This window comes from Prionailurus viverrinus, chromosome B2, assembly GCF_022837055.1.
Source record: "Prionailurus viverrinus isolate Anna chromosome B2, UM_Priviv_1.0, whole genome shotgun sequence".
Lineage (NCBI taxonomy): Eukaryota > Metazoa > Chordata > Mammalia > Carnivora > Felidae > Prionailurus > Prionailurus viverrinus.
In genome coordinates, this window is record NC_062565.1 from 70,007,740 (window position 1) to 70,024,429 (window position 16,690).

General features: G+C 40.0%; 1 protein-coding gene across 1 annotated transcript in view; it reads left to right on the plus strand.

Moving 5' to 3' along the window:
* Positions 1–1,301: 1,301 nt before the first annotated feature.
* MEI4 (meiotic double-stranded break formation protein 4) overlaps positions 1,302–16,690 on the plus strand; it is a 211,432-nt gene continuing 196,043 nt past the window's right edge. The window contains exon 1 of the mRNA XM_047859427.1: positions 1,302–1,532. The gene's annotated coding sequence lies outside the window, so the exon portion shown is untranslated. The remainder of the gene's footprint in view (positions 1,533–16,690) is intronic.

Here is a 16,690-nt window from a genome sequence, read left to right on the forward strand (position 1 = left end):
AGGGATGAGTAAAGCTAGTATAAAAACTAGTATAAAAACTTGTACAGTTTTCATGACAGTTATTTTACATTATACAGTTTTGTAAAATCCATTCCATATTTAGAAGTTCAAAGAAAATTGTAAATATACCCTAGTTAATAAATATCTATGTAAGGCTTAATGAGAAAGGATATGCTTTCGTTAAAACTGACAGCAGTTTTCCAATAGGATTTCAGTGACTGCAGTTATTTTGATAGTTTGTTTACCTATTTGTTTTAGTTACCAGACTACAGTTGTAAAGGGCAATAATCATGCCTCACTCAGTGCCTGGCACAAAATAGGAGTTCAATCCAATTTGCATAATGAATGAATAAGTGGAAATGAAGTGCATTTCACACATGCAGTACAAAAGGCAACTTTGCAACATTTCCCCTATTTGACTCTTAATCATCTCTGTGATAGATGAACTATGACTGGATTTTACATTTCTCAAATAAGAACTGCAAATACAGTAAACCATTAGTCTAGTGTTCATTAATTTGGAGTTCAAGATAATTCACTCTTGGCTTATCTGAAATTTACCTCTGCAGGATTAGATATTAAACAAATTACAATAGACTTGAAATCATTGACTCTTTTTCACGGGCAGATGGTTAGAACATTGATACTTAATGTTTTAAAGAAATTTACAATAACTGCATGCAAATGCATGTCTTAATAAAGAAGGCTCATCCATTTAGAAAAGTAAGCTGAACAGAACTCCACGTAGAAATGATCGATGATTGATTCTATAAATGAAACTTCTACCCAATAGCAACCAAGTATTGTGTATAATACCAAAGAAAATTACAAAGAATCTGTCCTCAGTATGCTTAGAATCCATTTGGGATTCTAAAATATGAGTATTAGAAAGAAATAAGGCAAAAACGATTTAAGAACGTAGACTAAATGTGCAACGTAACAGGTAAAAAGTGAGCAAAACCATTTATAATAATCATAATTTCTTGCAAGAGACAGAAATTTAATTTCACCTTGGGAAAAAGACAAAATTGTTTTAGAACTCAGTTTTTCCTCAGTTCTCCGAGTTCCCCCCTCCCCCAATGGCATCAATGCGTCTCTGTCCGACAGTTTCTGCAAGGATTTCTTCCTCCTCAAGGCCTCCATGTCACTGGCAAGCTCCAGAGGGCGCACTTCTTCGGAAAGCGACGGGGCGTGTCCTTTTCCTTCGCCGAGCCCTCCTTAGAGAGCTTCGGGGCGCCGTGCCGAGCCCGCTCCGGGTGACCGAGCTCCCATTCACTCTCCTGGCGAGCGGCCGCGGGGCCTTCTGGGGCTTGTGGTCTCTGGGCCGTGGCCCTGCTCTCCACCCCTAAGGGTAGAAGGGAGGACGAGCTGGGCAGCGTTCCAGGCTCCCGGTCCGGCGCCGGGCCGCCAGGGCGCACTCAGGCTTCCCCCGCTCCGAGAGGGGGCTCAGAGTCCCAGCCCCAGCGCTTCCTTCCCCGCCTGCACTGGCTCCCGGCGGAGGGCGCCCTCCCTCCTCTGCTGGAGCCCCGAAGGTAGGTGGGGAAGCGCCCCGCAATCTTCCCCCTGCCCAGCCTCGCCGGCCGTGCTCTCTGCCCAGGTGGCCCGCCGGTGCCTTTCCCATGGCCCTGGGCTTGGACGTACATTCACCCCAGTCACACGGCTGTGTGGAGTTCCGCACGCTGTTGGGGTTTCCCTTCACTTAATTACGTCGATTGCGCCTGCATTCAAGTGCTTGGGGTTACAGGAGCACTGGCGCAGAAATCTATGGATTTCTGTGTTTTGTTCCACGCCTCTGGACATGTTTAAGCCTAACTTGACCACCGAAATGGTTCCTGAGGCTTCGTAGAGAAGGAGGGACCTGTGTTTTGAAGCTGTTGGTGGGAATGTCAAATCATTCATGGAATAGATCTTTTATTGATCACCCACTATATTGGAGGAACTGTATCAAGTGCTGTAGGTATCTAATTGGTACACACATGGCTTTCTCACTCAAGGACCTCACAGGCCTGTCCTGGGGATGGATATACAGGTGCCCGAGAAACATTCAGAAGAAAGGGTGAATTTACATTAGAAGGATCAGATAAAATGCTGTAGGACAGAGAAGCTTCATGGAGAAGGGGGCATTTTAAGGAGGGATAAGTACCAGATATTTAGGAAATAGGGGCTGACGTTGGGAATTCATTACAGATGAAGGGTTAGTAAGTAAAGGCATGAAGTCAGGCGTGCATGGAGAAAACAGAATGTTTCAGTGTGTCTAGAATGTTTGAAGTGGCAGGAGAAGTTGCTTGGACTGAATTATGAAAGGCTTCTGGTAGCTTGGTAGTCTGGAATTGTGGAAACATGTTTTTGGACTTGGATTCCATCAGGATCCATAGATTATAAAGAAATGTACTGTGTTTAGTATTCGTAGAATGCTCATAATGTCGAAAAAACACATAATAAGATGGACTCTGTTCACGAGATGGGTATATTTTTCAATAGCGATGTTTTTGCCAAATTAATTGCATGCACATTGATCACTTTCTTGGGCTTGTTTGTGTTTCCTTTTTCCTATTTAAAATCGAGAATTTACAGTGCATCATGTGACTGCAATAAGAGTCGCCTGGCAAAGATTTGTGAGTTGCTGTCTGCTATTCTACTTGTTTTTATTTGGGAAGACTTACTGCTTTAGAAGGGTTTTAGATCAAGTGCAATAAAGAGCATGTATAATTTGGGACATGGATAATCTGGATGACTTTCAGAGCAGGGAAGTGGACCAAAATGACAAAATTCAGAGGCAAAATATGGGAGTGAGGGTCGGGAGCACAAACTGATGATAAGCATCGTTTTTATTCTTTTTATTTTTTATTTTTTTTTCATGAATGATAGAGGGAATACCAGCGTTTGGAACCAGCTTTCCAAAACCAGTATTTTGGAGGCCTTGTTAAAGCTTAGAAAATACTATCTTAAATATGTTTTTGCATATATAAAGATATTAGGAGTCCAGTGGACATTGTGGTGAAGATCGGAGAGAATATTTTAGTTCTTTCATGGGGCATGTGTATGTCACATATGCATTAAACTTCTTGAAAAAGGTACTAGAAGTTGAAGGTCAAGAGTCACAATTTAATAGAGCCAGTTAAATTAGGCCTGGTCACTTTGGAGCATTATTGAGGAAGGCATATGACTGCCCTGTGAAGAATGGATTGGAAGGAGCCAAGAGATCAGTCAGAAGGTTGATGCAGTAATAAAAGCAAGATATATTAGTGATTTGAGAAAAAGTAGACACATCTTTAGATTAGGTTGTAGAATTGACAGGGAATTGTATAGAAGGATAATTGGGGGAGTAGTGTCACTAAAGTCAGAGAGCAAAGTGTTTTAAGAATAGAGGACTGGTCATTAGGATCATATGAGTGGTCAGATGATGCAGAGAAATAGAATGAGCATTTGCAAATAGCCATAAGGTTTCACAATTAGGATGCCATTTGTGACCTTGGTAAGAACAGCTAGGTCGAGTGGGGGTGATTAGAGAGGGCTTTTTTTTTTTTCTTTTAAAGCTGGAAGCAACCTGAGCATGGTTGTATGTTGAGAGATAAAGTCAGTACAGAAAAAGAGATTAAAAGAGAAGAGAGATGGTTGATAGAGAAGAGTTGGTATGCAAATAGTGCATATTCTTAGAACATTGTGTATGGTACATAAGTACAGGAAGATGTTGGCTATGTTGTTTTTTCAGTAGCATATCACAGAAAAACCAGAGCTTTCTTATATGCTTGCAGAGTACCTAGGATCTAGCTTGCTTACCTATCCATTCATTCATTAGGTCAGTCTCCTGGTATTTTTCATTGAGCATCATGTATTAGCTGTAGGGATTTCTACTCTGAGCAGACAGATAATGAGCTCAATGGAGCTTGCTTGTCACTGAGGGACATAGACATTAAACAACTAATTAAATAGGGAATTATCCAGTTGCGGTTGTGATAACTGATGTGAAACAAGACTATGGAATGTTAAAAGCATATGTATTAGAGGAAGTTGTCATGGTCTAAGGAAGGCATTTTCAAGGATAGAACGTTTAAGCTGGAATCTAGAAGAGATCACTCTTGTTACCTGTGAGCCAGTCCTTCTTCTTGCTGTTTCCCTGTTAGTCATCTCTTAGTTCTCTGTTCATTGTTGGGCTCAGTCGCCCCTCTCTTGAACACTTGGTGTATATTTTATCAGTGGATTGGTGGGTTGGCAAAACTTTCAGGAAACAAAACTTGGCAAGGATCTTTTCTCAATCTAGTGTTTGCTGCATCTTAGTGACTAAATATGAACTAAGTGGCCATTTAATTTTATTCATGCTACATTGATTACCGTTAGGGAAAGAAGAGGGTTTGGGCAATGGCAAGTTGATGGTCAGCCACAGCCACCACTGACTTAGCCTCTTAACATCCTTTGGAGGAACCACAAGCAGCACAGATCCTGACACTTATTAGGAATTTTTGGTAACTGCCAATGATACCTAGGTTTTGTTTTCTTTGATTTAAAATTTTAATGTTCTCTTGGACAAGTGATTGGGGAAAAAGCAACTACTTATGCTTCTGTCTGTAGGGAAGTGAACATCCTCTTGCTGCTATGATTTTGCATTTATATAGCATTTGAGTGTGAGCTAAGTGCTTTTACAATCAATTTTATTATTCAGTTTAAAAGAGAGCCTACAGTCACCCCTGTCAAAATTTGTTTGGTGTTATTCAGGGAAGGGAATCTTTTATAAAACTGGCCTTCTGTGATGGGGAAAAACTGATCAATCAAAAGACTAGAAATAATGAGGGACAAGGTGAACATTATCTAAAGACAGCTGTTGATAGAAGACATTGGCCACATGGTACCTTTTTTTACAATGAAAGAAGGAAAAAAAACCCCACAAAACCAAGTAGAAATACAATCTTTCAGAAAGCCAACCCCCTCATGATTTGGTTTGTAACTGCAGTACTCAGGGATGTTTTACAAGTGAAAATATGTGTCCTTAAATATACATCCTTAAAGTATTAGGTTTTATTTAGAGCAAGTGTTGGCAAACTTTTTCTCTACAGGGCCAGATATAAATATTTCAGGCTTTGCAAGACCATGCTGTTTCTGTAGCAACCATACGACTCTGAAATTGTAGCACTACAGCAATAGACAATACATAAGCTAATGGCCATGGCTGTTTCAATAAAACATGGTTTCTACAAGCAATGCCACCCAGATTTAGCCTGTGGGCCATTGTCTGCCAGCCTCTGATCTATAGCACTTCTGAGAATCGTTTACAGACTAGGGATGTTATAGATTAGAGTGATTGATATGCAGCTCCAAGCTCTATGAAGGCAGAGATGGATTTGTCATGTTGACTGTTGTGTCCCTGTGTCTAAGACAGTGCCTGACAAGTAGGAGATGATTAAACATATGTGTTGAATAAAGGAAGGAGTAGCAAGGCTCTGTGATGGAAAATTACCTAAGGTGGGGTAAGTGGTTCTATATTCAGATTTTCAGGTTCCACATCATGTATTCTATGGTACTACCATGTTGGGTACAGAAAATATATTGCAGTTGAGTGCTTAATTCGGAGAACAAATCCAGGGAATGCTTGCAAAATGTAAAAGAGCCAGTGATACAAAATGATGGTAAAGAACAGTAGGTCTATGAGTCTCCACCAATAAAAATACGTACTATATCCTTTGGAAGGGACCTGAGAGAGAATATATTCCAACCTCTTACCCAGGCTAGGGCTTTCATTATTTGCCCTGTTTTGTGTGCCTTGCTAACTAGCATTATGCTAGATAGCCTCTTTTGGTCCTCCAAATTTCTCCACCCCTCCATTCTGCTGATTCATACCACTCTCTGCTCCCTCCACAGTCCTAACAATGGCCTGTAGGATAAAAGGTCACAGCTCCTGTCAGGTGGTCCTTTCCCCATGGTGCTCTCTCTCCTGGTTCTGGTAACTGCTTCCTCCTCTCATCCCCTTAGGCCTGGAGTGAATGAAGGATGACCTTGCCCCTTTCTGTTGTTGGCCACCAGGATATTGTGTTTCTCCCTTAGGTCACCCACACTTTTAGAAACAGTGTCTTTATTTTTTTATTTTTTTAAATGTTTATTTATTTTTGACAGAGAGAGAGACAGAGCATGAACGGGGGAGGGTCAGAGAGAGAGGGAGACACAGAATCTGAAGCAGGCTTCAGGCTCCGAGCTCTCAGCACAGAGCCCGACGTGGGGCTTGAACTCACAGACCGCGAGATCATGACCTGAACCGAAGTTGGACGCTCAACCGACTGAGCCACCCAGGCGCCCCATAGAAACGGTGTCTTTATTAAACTCTCCTTATATTACCCAAATTGTGGTGCCCTTAGCTTTCTGCTTGGACCCTGGTGGATATAGTATTCCTACCACATTTTCAAAGGCACCTATTGTATGTCACTGAATGACTTTAAGTCCCCCGAAGTCCGTGACTGTGGCTTCTATTTCTTACAATCACAGGATCTCAGGGTGAAAGTGATCCTGGAAGGTGAGCCATGTAACTTTTCTGTTCAGGGTTGGGGTGCATTCTGCCCCATCCTTATCAGAGCTCATTGTACCTGAACACCTTCCACAGAATTCACTACTCTTAATGTTCTCTCACACATCTTTAGCCACAACTGACTGGTAGAATATGTATAGTTAATTTCCATCCTTTGTCCTTGTCTTGTTCCTTGGGGTTTCATGGAATAAGTCCAGTTTACATTCCATTCCTCTTTTCTTCAGACAGCAGGTTTCTGAGTTCCTTTACCATCTCTATCTGTTTACAAGCAGTACCTAGAACAGAATCTCTTTTTCCATCTGTTGTCTGATCATGCTCAGTTGAGAATGAGCATGATAACTTTCCGTGGAAGGCTTACTACCTCTGATGAATAGAAGGATCAATACGTCCCCTTTCCTTGTTTTGGAGATTTAAGAGGGAACATGATCTGACTCCATTCCACATTCCCCACCTCTGCCAATTTAAGTGTTACATGTCATGTAAACAGCTATCTTTGACAATGGCTTATTTTTCTCCTTGTTATTGAGTTTATATTTAAAGACTGTCTATCAAGGGAGTAAAGTAGTTTACAAATTGTAGATCTTTAGAGGGCTATGTCTACTACCCAGTTTCCTTTTGCTTTTCTTCAAATATCAAAAGTACATTGATCATCATTTAATTATTTTAGGGAGTACTATTTAAAGTATTTTACTGAACTTTTGGAGCGCCTGGGTGGCTCAATCTGTTAAGTGTCCGACTTTGGCTCAGGTGATGATCTCATGGTTCCAGAGTTCGAGCCCCATCCATATCTGGTTCTCTGCTGTCAGCACAGAGCCTGCTACAGATCCTCTGTCTCCCTCTCTCTCTTTGCTTCTCCCTGGCTCACACACTCTCTCTCTGTCTCTCTGAGAAGTAAATAAACATTTAAAAAAATAATAAAGTATCTTACTGAACTTTTCATTTAGGTTTCAAATCTGAACAGCATATATCACCAGACTCACAGATTTTTTTTTAGCATTTTGTTCCTTTTTTTTTTTTCCTGGACATTCACTCACTTATGCCAATTACTATATCTCTTGCATTTTGGAAATATAACAAACTATTGAAATGCAGTATTTTTTGGTTGCTAATCAAACTGACTTTAAGGAAATGCTTTGAAGTAGGTTCTTAAGTATATCATTCATTTAAGTCAATTTTTATAATGAAAGTCCAATTTATTTTTTAACAAGCCTCCAAAATATCTGTCAGCTTCTTTAATTCTTCCTTCTGATTTATTCAGTGAGCTCATTCCCCATTTCATTTTTGATTAGATTGGCTTCACTGCAGCAGAAGTCAGGAAAATAAATCCTCTTGTATTTAATGTGTGCTTTGGTTTAAGCTGGATGAGTAGAAGAATGAAAACAACCCATTAGAAAGTAATGTTGATTGTTAGAGAGAGAGAGAGAGAGAGAGAGAGAGACGTGACTTTCTAAATTTTTAATAAAATTGCTTGGAAATATATTTCAGAGGCTGCTTGCCGATTGCTCCTTTTCCCATGCCTTCCTTCTATTTTCATGAATATCTGTTTCTGACAAGATTAAAAAACAAAACATACTTGTGATTCTTTTCAGATTCCTCAAATGGGTTTTACAGTAGCTGATTGTTTATGATGCATTTCTTTTTATCTCTTAGAACAATGGTAGGAGAAAGCTACTTTCTCTTCTGATCTGTTTGTATACTTTATTTGAAGTTCTATTATTCATGCATTAGCGTGTATTTTATTTATTTTCTTATTTGTCTGCCTCCCCCCGTAGAAGAAAAGCTCCAAGAGAAGGGGCATACTTAGGTCCAATGGCTGGCCCAACATTTGTCAGCAGAATATAAATGGATCATGACAATCTGCCATTTTATAACAGTGCGCAAAACACTTAGGTAGTTCTCAAGAAGTTGCTGCTTCCTAAAAAAATATATATATATTTCTCTTATAAATACGGGTCCTAAATTATCCAGTTTTATAAAGATTGTTTTGTCTTTTAATTAAAAAAAAAGTCCACCACCCATAATCCTTTTATTTGATAATTACTAAGCACTATTTCATGTATGTAATGAATAGATTATAAAAATTACATATTTCCAATAAGCTTTCTTCATCAGAATCAGTTTCCCCAAGCCAAAATTATGTGCTTTACGTGCTTCATGCATGCAAGTAACTATGGCATAACTGTGGATTGCAAATGAAGCAACCATTTCAGCTCCAAGACCCCGCAGTACATTTTGTACTAGATGGCTGATGGTAAATAACAGTCAAATTCCCAGTTTCCCAGTATATTCCAAAAATATGACTCCGGCATAAAATCACTGAGAATGGCACTGATGCAAGGCACATAGCAGGAGGCTGGCTTCTTTAATTATTAATGTGCTTACCTCATTACCATGCCTCATTGATAAAAAGCTAAGATTTAGAACAGAATTAAAAAACAACTTCAGAGCGTAGTTCATGTGGTTTGAGTAAATGTTTGTACATTTTGTACTTTCCAGTCATTTAGTATGGATTTCTGACTAGAGTCCGTTCTTCACCAGCCTAATATTGGCGTGGTGTTGGAGTCTTCCCTCACTTTTTCTCCCTCTCTTTAGTCTGGCAGCAAGCCCTACCATTCCATAAACATCTTCCAGAGCTTCTGGTCTTCTGTGTGCTCACTTTCAGTGCCCTGGCCTAGCTCTCCTTCCAGCCCTTCTTTCGTGTGTGGTAAAAATAATCCTGAGCTCCTTCCTACCCAGTGCCATCCACTTCCTAAGATACGGTTGGGATCATTTCACTCCTCCGCTCAGAAGACTACGCCTGTTTCCCTTTGTCCGGTCAGCACTTCCTGACTGGCTCTCAAGATCCCAACTTCCCTATCTTGTATTATTTTCCATTATTCCCTAAAATACCTTATTCTTTAGTCTCTTGGACTCCTCTCCCATAAATATATATGCCATTATCTGCTGTCTGCTTACTGACTCCATCTAAAGTGCTCTTTTGCCTGCTCTTTGCCCCTCTGAAATCTGCTCATCCTTCAGATCTCCCAGGCCTGCTTTGGAGCCTTTCTCCTCCTGTTCATGTTAGCCTACATGTGTCTCTTCTCTGAGCTCTTGATAGATTTATAGTCAGACCCACGTGGAAGTGCAGGCTTGGGAAACAGTGGGCCTGGGATTGAGTCATGGCCATGTACTAGTCTCAAGTAGACCAAACATTGCATTGAGTGTTTACTATGTTCATGAGAGAGTTCATAGGGGTCACGTGCCTAAACTGATTTTATCATTTTGGGAACACCTGGATGGCTTATCCCTCTAAGTGTCCAACTTTGACTCAGGTCATGATCTCACGGTTCATGGGTTCGAGCCCTGTGTCAGGCTCTGTGCTGACAGCTAGGAGCCTGGAGCCTGCTTCAGATTCTGTGTCTCCCTCTCTCTCTGCCCCTCCCCCGCTCGTGCGTGCGCACGCTCTCTCTCTCCAAAATACACATTTTTTAAAAAGTACTATTTTGGTTCCCACTTTACAGATGAGCAAACTGAGGCACAGAGAGGTTGAGCAACCTGTCCAAAGTCACTCAGCCAGGAAAGGGGCAGAGCTAGGAAGCTTGGCTCCTGAACCTGCTCTCTTCGCCCCTCTCCTATGCTATTCTTGCCTTGGAAGACATATTTGAAATGACATATTTGATAGGGATTTTTAGGGTTTATTGATACGCATATTACACCTTCCTGTCTCACTGAGTGGTCTTTGGAGGAAAAAAATCTATCACTGAGTTTAGAGTTAGTGCACCTGCCTATGTATTGTGTGTGTGCGTGTTTTGCTGTGGTGACAAGCTGGGATGGGCATCAAGGCAGGCACAAGGTAGTTCAGGGGGGCCGATGCCTTTCCAGGTTACACTTAATTCCTACTCTCAAACCTGGAAACTATATTGTAGAAAGAATGTGTGCACAAAGATGAATATTAAAAAATACAATTTTACCACTTGTTAACTGGATATCCTTGAGAAAGCCCTCCTCTCTGAATGTTAATTTCCTGAGCTCTAAACAGTGAGACTAAATTGTACTTCACAGAATTATTAAGTGAGATGATAAAATGAGGTAATTTAATGAAGTACTGGATGTAAAGTGAATGCGCGGTGTCTACTATGCAGAGGTGTTCAAGAGGTATTTATGTTTTCCTTTGAGGCTCCATACTCCAGCCAGGCTCATGGCTTTTCTGATCTCTGCTGATACTCTTCCGTTCGTCTCTATAGCCAAGCAGGCCCTCATTTCCACATTGCTAAAATCTCTTTAACTTCTCCTGTCTTTTCTTAGGTACTGTCTTCTTCATGAAGCTTTCTGCAACCCCTTGGCTGGAATTAATTTCCCCTTTCTGTGAAGTATTTCACTTCTGACCTCTTTATCGTAGTCATCTGTGTACAGTATGGCTTCATCTTTCCCACTGAGCCCAGTGCTAGAAATAATAAAAGATGAAGACCCAGTCCATGCCTCTGATGAGCTCACTTGCTGTCAGGGTAGAGAGACCCCCACATGACTGGTGATGCTACTTTATGGTAAGATTTCCAGAGTGCTGTGGAAATGCAGAGAAGGGTGCAGTTAACAGAGCCAGGGGGAGGAAGGAAGGAACAGGAAGTCTAGAAGATTTCAGACACTGGCGGTTTCCTTTAAGGAAAGAGTGAGGGAAGAGTCTGCAGACAGGGGATGGGGAAAGGGTGCTTCTGTCAGAGAGTGAACATCATGGACAAAGGTGCATAATCATGAGAGCATGAGGTTTGTTTTGAAGCCACAAGTCTTCTGTGGCTAATTGCCCAGGGGCACGGGAGAGAAGTCAAGCTAGAGGGTAGCAGTCTTTTTGGTTTTCAAAAAATCAGTTGTGTGACAGATCTATCTTCAAAGCAATTTTGAAAAAAAAAAATACATGTTGAATTGTTTCTTCATTATGTCCGTTTGAACCATCATGGAGACTGACCAACAACTTATACTATTTTGGGTGCATGAAGAGAAAGGTTCAAGTGTTGTGACTGATTATGTTCATTGCCAAATTGGAGGCTAAGTGCTGGGTGCCACTGAAGAGGGATTTTGCCAAGTCAGAAATAATGAAAAGAGGCTCAATATTATGATGTTATGATGTTATGATGGGTATAGGAGATTTGACAGGATTTTGCTTACTTCAGATCCTTGGCGGGTGAGTCAGGAAAGTCGGCTTTCTACTGTTTTGCTTTCAAGAGTGGACCTGGGCTTCATAAGCAGAAGTTATAGAGTGTCTGGAAGGAGTTTCTAAGAACTGACCATTAGGTAATCCGATTTTTAATACTGTAATGTCCATGGGGACCAAGTTGGACTCCTGATTCCATCATTGGGTGACAGATGGGATCATTTCTTCAGACACCAAGCTCTTAGGAGTCCATTACACATGTTCAACACTGTTTTGGTATTCAATATATTTTATTATATTTGAAATCTATTAAAATAGATGATCTGTGTCAAAATACACTAATTTAATGTGTGTACATGACAGACAATATTGGAAGATGAAAAGTTTTAAAATCAAATTGTATCTTCATTTCCATAATATTATGTGACTGAATAAGTTACTCTCTGAGCCCATTTGCATGTTGAAAAAGCAGGGATAATAGGAATTATATCACAGGGTTATTGGAAGGATCAAATATGATGGATATGAATCCATATATATATTGTTGCATCATGCAAGTACTGTTAGTGAAAGTACTTTTTTTCCTTTTCTGTATTGTGTCTTACTTACTATGACTTTCTAACAGCACTGAGCACCCAGAAATAAAATATAGTGACATCACCCAAGTTTTTTTCTAAAGTGGAGGCTTCCTTTCATCACTGAGGTCTATTCTTGAATGTTTTCCCATTGAATAATAAATGTCAGTTTATCCAGAAGGGCAAAGGAGTGATGGCAAGTTAATCTAAAGTTGTAACTCACTCTCCACCATCTAGAAGCATCTCCAGATTACAGCATACAAATATTACTTTCTGTGGTTATTTCTCCTTCACTTTATATTAATACAGACATATATGCATAAAATACTTGGCCTTAATAAAAATATGGAATACTTATTCTCATTAATATGTAATTTAAAAGTTACCCTGAGTTTCCTAGTTTAGCTCCTTAATTTTGAAAAAGAAAGCCTGTGTAAATGTGTGTGTGTATGTGTGTGTACACACACATGTACACTTGAGTATTTGCATATACACACACACATTGAATACGGCTGCAGATTGTTAGGTGTTCTTTCTCCTGCTGAAAGACTTGAAATTTTTCATAATTGTTTTAATTAAGAAAATGTTGATTTTTCTTTCATTGTTTTAAATTCGTGTATCAAATGTTTAAAAGATTTCTGTATATTTCCCGTTAATGAAGAGAGACATAATATGAAATGATTAGTCTAAGAGGCTGACTGTTTATGTGTTTATTATGACTATTATTGTTAGTATCATCATGTTGTAATTTACTCTGCTGTTACAGTTCAGCTTTGGACATTGAACTCTTCTTGCCACTGAGTAAGATTAAAACAGAGAGAGAAATTTGCACACATCTTATATATATATACATTTTATACACAGGCTTCCCAATATACTTACCTATTAGGCTAAATGTCACTGAGTTTTTACTCTGTGCCAGGCACTGTGTTAAGTACTTTACATGGGTTATATATGTCATTGAATTCTCTCAATAACCCCTATGAAGCAGCTTCTGTATTTGCCTTTTTTTCCAGATAAGCAAACTGAGGCTTGCAGGGGTTGAGTGCACAAAGCTTAATACTTATAAGTGGTGGAGACTGGATTTTAGTGAAGTTGTCTGATTTCACAGCTGGAACTTTTCACTGTACACCACACTGCCCCGATGCTTGTATAATTGCGGACTCAGAATTGGGTAAGACCAGTCAATCCACGTAGCTTTCACATCAGTGTAGAAATCTGTCTTCATCTCAGACAGATGGCCATTCTGCCTCTGCTTGAGTAACTCCAGTAATTGGAGTTTCATAACTTCACAGGATAGCCCATTCCATTGTTGGACAGCTCCTATACTGGCACTTCCAGTATTCATCTATTTATTGGAAACTTGTCTCCCTGTAATTTCCATGCACTTGTCCTAGTTCTGCCTTCTGGAGGATTATTGAACACCTCTCTTCCTTCTTTGGTCTGGCAGCCTTTCAGATGCTGCTGTGCCTAGAGTCTTCTCTTTCTATAGCAACTCCATGTGCTGTCTCCAGAGCCCTTGCTCTTGCAATCACCCATTCTGACCATCCTGTTTAATCGGTTGCTGCTGATGAGTTGTGGTATATAGAACTGGACGCAGCAGTGTGGCAACTGGTACAGTGGAAAGACTTCTGGACTGAGCTGTAGCACCTAGGTTAAGGTGTCAGCACTACTAACTGTGTGACCTTGGGCAAGTGGCAAAGGACCTGAGCTTCAGACCCTCATTCATAACATAGGAATAATAATTTCCTTAAAATACAGCAGTGGTGCTGGGAAGAAGCTCCGTGTATCATGGCCCTGGCCTCAGGCCTGTCAGCTTCCCTCTCTTTGGCCTCTTCTTCTACACTCTTCCATGTCAGCATAACTTTGTTTACTTACCTCCCTTTGCATCTTTGTTCAAAAGTCATCTGCCAGTTGAGGCCCTTCTTGACTACTGTATTTAAAATTGCAATCAGTCTCTTACTGTCTCCCTCCATCTTACCTGCATGAGTTCTCTCAGCTGTGTTCATCACAATTTGGCACACATGTATTTTACTTATTTATTTTGTGACTCCGTCCACTAGACTATGAGCTCAGGAACTCACCTGTTTCCATCACTGCTATATTCTCTGGACATAGGAGGCAATCGAAAAATACTTACTGAATAAATGAATGAATTACCATCATGTTTCTGTTTCTGGTGTATAGTTGGCACATTTATGAATTGTTCTTTTAAAATTTTTACTTTAAAATTTTTTTAAATTTTTATTTTAGAGAGAAAGAGAGCATGAGTGGGGGAAAGGAGCAAAGGGAGAGAGAGAGAGAATCTCAAGCTTGATCCCACGATCCTGGGATCATGACCTGAACCGAAATCAAGAGTTGGACACTCAACTGAGTAAGCCACAGGCACCCCTTAATTGTTATTTTAATGTTTCAATTTCATAAATTAACTGGTCAGTCAATTTCCTTGTGCTACAAGGGTATTTTCTGACAGAACAGTTATCTGAGCTGGACTCCTGGAGTAAAATAGTAGAATTTTCAAATTAAGAAATGTTACTGAAAATGAAAAAAAAATTATCACTGTCTTCAGTTTCTAATGACTCAGGGTTATAGATTGGTGGGTAAATGAATATAAATTTTTATTTTAAAATAGCAATTGCTCACTGAATTTCCTGTTAATGTGCTCACTATAGCTATTCGCCATCCTGATTTCTGATCCATAGTGTATCTTACAACCACAACTTTTGTCTCAAAGTACACAGCCCTACCTAGTTGGCTGTTTCTGCATTCATATGTTTTTGTTTGTTTTGTTTTGTTTTGTTTTGAGTTCATGGATGGAGGATAAGACAGAAGTGCAGATGTATTTAGTCCCTACAGATAGGAGACTAAGTAGGGCCAGAGAGGTGCTGGGATCTCAGCTTGCCTCCCAGTGTGAACAGAGTCTAGGAACCATGTTACCTGCCTAGACATGGATCTCAAGGTTGGGTTAGTAAAACCTTATTCATCTATTTGAAGTAGATTGTGGGGTTAAGATTCCTGGGGTTGCAAGGAGTGCTGAATTTCCAGACTGATTGTTGTCGTCTGTGGTTTAGTGACTTGTACATTGAGCTAACTGGTTGCCTGGTCTTAATGGACTAAACAATTGAAGTCAGCAAAACATCTAATTGTAACAGGTGATGTGTCTACTGGCAGGCTGAAGAGGGAAGAATTTCCTCTCACACAGCAGAGTCGTGTCTTGGGACGTAGGGGAAAAAAAAAAGATACTCTTTCCTTACCCAGGAGAGTTGACTCTAGATCTATGAATTATTGACATGCTTTCTTGTTGTTGAGCGTTTGCACGTCTACTGAGATCAAATAATGCTGTCAGCAGCTAGTGCTGGGTCCAACTCTTCTGATTTGAAATCTGCAGAATCATGTTTGGTAAGAATGCCTGAAAAATTCCGCAGCTCCTTATTTGAACTTATTTTTAATTTGCTCTAAAGTGTATTTGAATCACAAAGGAGCTTTCAGCAGAATGCTATAAATCTATCATTGCTAAATACCAAAGCATTGAAAATACACTTGGCATGGGAAAATAATGTCCACATGAATGCATTGTTTATTTATGTCTCATGTTTTAAGTGGGAAAGGGAATATGTTTTAGAAGAATCTGTATTTGTGGTAGATGTATGAAAATGTCTTTATGATTTTACAAAATATGGGAATGAAACAAAAATAATTCCACTGGAGACATCACAGGTACAAGGCCAATGTAAACTTTTAATTAATAACAACAATTATGATAAAAGCTTTTCTTAAGTAAACAATTACCCTTGTCTAGGGAAGTGAACAGTTTGGGCACAGAATTGACTAATTGTTTTTCTAGTTATACCAGAACTGCATTTGGATTCCAGCTTACTAATTGGATGTCAAGGAGACGTTGATCAATGTAATGGTTAAACTAATAAAATTGGGTAGGAGAGCACAAAATTAGGAATCATGTGGTTCCAAGACTCATTTCTCCCCTCCTAATAAATAGTAGCGTAATGGCATAGCTATAATGGTAGTAACCGTCCTAGTAGTGATAAAAATAACAATCCTTGAGTGCTTACCATATGCCAGGTACTATCTCATATGCTTTACAATCATGTTTTACTTGAGTCTGCAGAACAGTCATATGAGAATATTACTAATATATTTTCCATTTTATGGATAACGTGAGATGCAGAAATTACTTTGTCATTCAGTTGGCAAAGGACAGAGCTGGGTTCAGCTTGCAGTCCCTTCATTCTGAAGTCTGAGCCTTGGCTCTGCGACCCAATCCAACTGAGAATATACCTACTTATTCAGACCCTCTTGGGGGTGTGGGTGGAGGAGTGAAAAAGGGGAAGGCGACATAGGCCCTGAGTTACAAGGAACTTAATCCTACCAGAAAGAAAAGACAAAAGCAGATGGTTATTGAATAGCCCGCATGAGTGGTTCGGTTGACAGGTACCCCAGTTGTTGGAAAAAGGGAGAATT